Source organism: Cynoglossus semilaevis, chromosome 20 (assembly GCF_000523025.1).
Source record: "Cynoglossus semilaevis isolate Cse_v1.0 chromosome 20, Cse_v1.0, whole genome shotgun sequence".
NCBI lineage: Eukaryota > Metazoa > Chordata > Actinopteri > Pleuronectiformes > Cynoglossidae > Cynoglossus > Cynoglossus semilaevis.
This window is the reverse complement of record NC_024326.1, coordinates 1,070,216-1,076,215: the sequence shown is the minus strand read 5'-3', so window position 1 is coordinate 1,076,215 and position 6,000 is coordinate 1,070,216. Positions and strand designations below refer to the sequence as shown.

Sequence of the window (6,000 nt, the reverse complement as noted above, 5' to 3'; positions counted from 1 at the left end):
CGCTACTACTAACCAAACTTCGACACAGATGATCCGCTAGGTTGGTTTGATTTCACGGTCAACGTGGTTCAACCTGCGGGAAGTTAAAGGAGAAGCTGATGAACGCAGCACTAAAGACACGTGAACGTGTTTGGACGCAGTCATCTGAGCAGTCAGAGAGAGAATCCTTCTCCTGACTTAAGGGTTATCAATAATGCAGACCTACAATGACTCTGTATATCCTGTAGCACTCTACCACAGTACAAATGCAAACTATATTTCTAGAAAACGTGAAAAATTAAACCATCTTTGATATTTTACACCTTTTTCACCATGACCCACTTTGGCATCACAAACCAACATTTGGAAGCCATTAAACAGCGGAGCAGATGAGGTTTTTTTATTTTTATCATTTTATCTGAAAGGCTTTTCAATTCAAATAACTTAGCAATGTAGCAGTCCAGGGCAGGATTACTGCAAACCTTCTCAGACTCACACCATAACAGTATTACGCACATCCTGTATCAGAAAAGTACTCTTATTTTATAATTAAAAAAAAAACTCTTAGCACATCACTTGTGGCATCCAAGCCTCAGAGAGCAGCTTATTTCTGTCTTTGTGTGCAAATAAACTAAAAAGCCAATGAGGAAGCAGCTTCAAAAAGACACTTCTCTAAGATCTTATAAAGAAACACCAGCAGCAAACTTGTCTCTCACAGCCCTTAAGTCAAAAGACATTCACTCTGACATTGAGAATATCTGCTTTTTCATTTTAAGAGGTGTCCAATTTTTCTTTTTAACCGGTCATGCCAGCTAATTCAAAGGCAGACAGAAGAGTGGACTGGCTGATTCAGAGGTGATTATATCAGCAGTGGCAGGTGATGACGCCGCACTGACACACAAGGTATGAAAAAAGACACATATCATTGGTGGGGAAATGCTCATACTCACCGAGAAAGACACATGGGAGCAGGGGAAAAAAAACAAGGACACTGAATCACCACAGGAAGAGAGATGAGCGCGAACATGACACCGCAGACTCTTTCATCATTTATATGTAAATGAGAACAAGGCTGCGCCCTGGCAAACGTTCCACCTTAGTATTGGAGCGGCTGGGGAAAAAAACAAAGAGGACATGACAAGTAATGAGATGATTGAGTACAATAACAAGCCATAACGTGGATGACAGGACAGAAAACTGTGGTTCCAAATTAGCTGAAATGACACGGTTTACTGGTCAGGAACACAGGGCTGTGTGTCATATCAATCAATGTGTTCCAATGCGTAAGTCTGACTTAAACTGACCCTTTAAAAGACATACAAACACATCATCAGGAGTAAAATTGTATCAATTTAACCAGATCTAATTTAGACAAGAATGTCAGGTGTACACATACGTACATACACAGCAGGTGTTGATTTACGACGTCCTCGACCAATGGCATTGCAGGGTTACGTTGCCGCCAAGTATATGGTTCCTCTGGAAATCAAACCCAGGAATATCTGCTCTACACTTCCGAGACAGGGGAGCTAACCGCTACACTATGGAGGCACCTAAAAAGTTGCCACAGTGTTAGCGTAGGTCAGTGACGTAGGTATATGTACAGTTAATGAGTTCTGACTAACCATCACGTCCGTGGGTTTTAAAAATGGAAACACAGCAGCATTAACGCCACTGACAAACTCTAAGATTTTCCTCTGCCAAACATCGAACACGATAGATCTAAAGTCAAACTGTCTTTGTCACCTGGTGAAGGGTCGCTGCTCTCTCAGCATGAGCCGACCACAACCCTATATTCTGCTCAGAAATGTGTACATTTTTGTGTACTCAGGAGTCCATGGATGACTTCACGGGGCTGATGCACAGAAAATATTCCCACTCCATCTGCCAGGGTAGGACGTATGCATTCACATGACCATCCAAGGATGTTGGACAGATGGAGAGCGTTTTAAAGCCTGATAATTAGCATAAAACACACAGTAGAGCCGAGCCGATGTTTCATTTGTTTGTATTTACAAAGCAGGAACGCTGCATGTAATCCTTACCTATGCTATTAATTACTTCCAATTAACAGCTGCATTGATGACATTAGAGACACGGCAGTTTGTCGCTGCTCATATTTAATTGCCAAATTGGTGAGTAATATTTTTAAAAGGAAACTATTAACTAAGGGCGGTGTATGACGCTTTGTGATTGTCTCATGAACAATTAGATAATTGATGACAAAAACAGTCAATAATCGATTATTTACTCTGTCCTGTAGATTCTTAACTAATTGACTAACGAAAAATAAGGTGTATAACTACTACACGCAACTAATGATGGATGGATGGATAGAACTTTAATAATCCCTTGGGAGTAATCCCCATTCCTACTTTTCTAAAATACTAGCAAGTCAGGGACAAGTTTATTATCATTTAAGGACATTTAACAAAATTATTTTAAAAGTTTTTATTGCAAAAGAAACTGAAAATCACAACGATGTTCCAAAAAATGCGCTCAATGTTCCACATTACCGGCCCAGTTTTAATAGGATTTGATAGAAAACAACTTCCTGCCTATAAGACATTCAGCAGACCATATAGATCTTTAATTAAATGCAGAAACACAGCATTAAACTCTGATGTGTTTTGCACCTTGATGTCATCACTTCTCAGCCTTCACACATTTGAATATCCGAGCCAACTTCCTGCTAAAGCCCGGCTTCCCAAGACACTCCCTGGCACGGCGTTAAAGGTAAACGGGGACCGAGGAGAAGAGTAATTAAAAATAACGATGGCTGATGGAAAGCAGCTCGCGCAAATGACAAAACGCTGTCTTGTCTCATCACCAGCCGCCTCATTTCTCACTGCTGGATGATAGTGGTGACGCACATGGCAGTAGGAAGAAATGCAGATGACGCCTGGTGACTGAAAGATGCGGTTAATGAGAGTTCCTCTGACGAAGGTGACAAATCATCGATGAACAGTGGCCGGTGTGCAGGTGTACTGACATCACTGGCACTGCTGTGAAGCTTTAGGGTTAGGGGTTAGGTTAGGGTTAGGGTTAGGTTAAAAAAAAAGTCATCTGGCTTAGAATATCCTTCTGTGCTCATAGTGACTCATAACGTTGCTTATTAGTCTCCCTGGAGAATTAACAGGGGAGAAGGGATACTTTAAAGGGGACAGAAATACAGTAAATACCACAAAAGGATAGCAGATTAGAAGAGAGAGAGAAGGAGAGAAGGAGAGATGGATGAACACCTGAAAGAGGAGAGACAAGAATGCAAAGATTCTTCAACCAGACCAAAAATGGAGACTTCCTGCGTGGCAGTGTAAACCTGATGGTACTAACTGGGTGAACATGGGTTATATTAAAAAAATATAAACGTTAGTAAAGGAAATGATCAGCTCTTAAATTCAATAGGAGCAGGAGGCGGTGATAAAAACCTAAACGTACAAAATGGATGTGTCAGTTTACAGTGAGCTGCAACCGACGTAGTCTATAGAAAAAAGACCACATGGGCTGCAGACGACTGGAGGTCACAACGCAGACACCATCCTGGCTGAGCGTGAGCCAGACTTTTACAGAGACCTACTTTTTCAAAATCTCTGTGACCCAATTTAAGAAATAATTAAGAAAGAAACCTGCCTTTAACTGGTGTGTAAATTCTCAATAAGCGCAAATATAAGACTGAGCAGAACTAATATCAAATCAAAATAAATCACTGGGACTGTATGTTGGTGAACACAGTATATAAAGTTGTCCATGTGACACAGCAACATTTAAAAGCCCAAAGATTCTAATATATTGAACAACAAAAAAATATCCTGTAATCTACCTGTGGGTTGAGACCCATTTTTTGAAGTATTGAATAATACCACACACTAACAGGTCTGCCAAATGGATACATTCAAATTAAACAAAGACCGAATTACTCCATAAATAGCCCTAAACCCTGTTTATTAGTCTAAATTTGGTGTTTAAGCTGTAAAGGATTCCAAGGACAGTAACAGCATCACTATGTATACACTTCTTTTAGTTGGTTCTTAGCCTTGTTGTTCAGTATCCTCAGTTTCCTGTTGACCTTCTAACATACAGTGTTACTTGAAAAAGATTATCTCCAATGAAATTAATTCATCTACAAACTATTTAAAAAGCCAGTAGATGGCGATGGTAGCAATGAGGCTACGAGCATGAAACATGTGGGTCGCGATCAACTCTCAGGGGAAGCAGTTAGAAAATGAGGAGAAACGAGGAGATAATGGGGATGCGAGGTAGGGACAGAGAATGAAAGGATGTAGAAGACACAGGTGGGGAGGAGGAGGGACGAGGAGGGAGGAAGGTAGTGGGCAGCAAACTAAACTCCCATAGTTCCCAGCTGGTCAGATCCTGCAGACAGATAAATGACCCCCTGACAACAACCCCACCACCACCACCTCCTCCTTCTCTTTCTCTCTCCAACCAAACACCCATTCTACTACAACAGGTTAAATGTCAACCAGCAGGCTCCGCCCACAAGTTCTCAGACATGAAAATGTAGCAACAAATGATAAAGCCTTTCGTCTTGTCGCACTCATTCTGTCTACTTCCCTGCTACACTTCCTACTTCCTTGACCCCCCCCCCCACACCTCCCTACACTTCCCTTTCTTTTCAACTCCATCTCTACCTCATCTTCTCTCCTCTCGTTCCCCTCCCTGCTCCTACCATCTGCTCTGATCTGTTTCCATTCTCCGTTTTCCGTGTCCTTGTCACCTTACCCATCTAGGCAAGGTAAATGTCAAGGCGAAGCCACAAAGAGAAGAGATCACTCACAAGGAGCTGTGAGGAAATGCAATCCACTTCACCTTACTACACTCCATAGAGGACAGCTGCTGTGGGACCGAGCTGAACATTTCCTCATACCTTCCATCTAAGTTTCTCAGATTCCATTGTCCAGTTTGAGTTTTCATATGTATTCGCTGTACTTTTACTGAGGTAAAAGTGCAGGATGATGTATAATAGATAAATACACTCCAACATAAGGTAATCTTCCCAAGGCAAATTTCCAAAAACAGTTACCATGAGTCAAAAGTCAGCGATACAGTCCTACTGACAAATATCTGTGGGAACAATTCAAGGATGTTTCAAACAAAAATTATTTTTGATTCAAAAAAGTATAAAATACCATTTACTAATGGACAGATTGTCCAAGACAGGCAAAGGGGTCTGGGTACTATCAGAATTAAAACCACCAAAAGTTTAGCAGAGCCAGAGAGGACAACATTTACACCAAGAGCTCACAATCTGTGAGAAATATGACTAGTCTCAATGCAATGTCTTAAAAGAGAGGTTCAACAGATGGGAGTTGAACCCACAATCTCTGTCTTGGAAGACCAATACCTTGTCCATTAGGGTCAGTGGGACACATACAGAACCACCCTGTCATCAGCTTCAGACCATATTAAATATATAAGCCACATAGTCCCAATCCAGTGTTCGTGACACACTCATTATTACTTATAAAATAGTCCAGTAATAAATAATGGAGCTAAGCCTCAGAGGAGACTGGCTGCTGCAAGTTATAAATCTGTAAAACATTGTTTGTGTGTGGCGCTTTGGCCCAGAGGCAATGTCTCTGTCATTGGTGTGGAACCCCAGGGTTCACCTCCTGCGCAAGTTCGAATCCCGGTTAGGGAGGTTGGTACCTTCCAGTGGACTCACCACCCGCAGGAAGGTTTGGAGGGTTGGTACTGCTGCCCCCGCGACCCGGTAACGGATAAGCGGATGAAAATGGATGGATGGACGGATGCATTGTTTGTGTTTTGTTAAGCAGCCCCTGGTGTAGTTATTAAAATTGTGCACGATAAGAGTTTTGACGTTAAGTGTACAACACCATAAAGCAGCAGGTACTCTGCATTATGGCAGTTTGAGCCAGAGATGCTCACACCTGAACCTTGATTTGCACTGATTCAGTCTTTCAAAATAAACGTCCTTTTATAGTGAGCTTTTTATATACTGTATGGTAGGTACAGTCAACGAGTGCACATACACGTGTACAC

At 41.7% G+C, this 6,000-nt stretch overlaps 1 protein-coding gene across 1 annotated transcript in view; it reads right to left on the bottom strand.

Moving 5' to 3' along the window:
• spsb4a (splA/ryanodine receptor domain and SOCS box containing 4a) overlaps positions 1-6,000 on the bottom strand; it is a 52,635-nt gene that overhangs the window by 46,059 nt on the left and 576 nt on the right. Inside the window, exons 2-3 of the mRNA XM_017042579.2 lie at positions 1,380-1,532; positions 930-1,090 (exon numbers count right to left, since the gene is read on the bottom strand). The gene's annotated coding sequence lies outside the window, so the exon portion shown is untranslated. The remainder of the gene's footprint in view (positions 1-929; positions 1,091-1,379; positions 1,533-6,000) is intronic.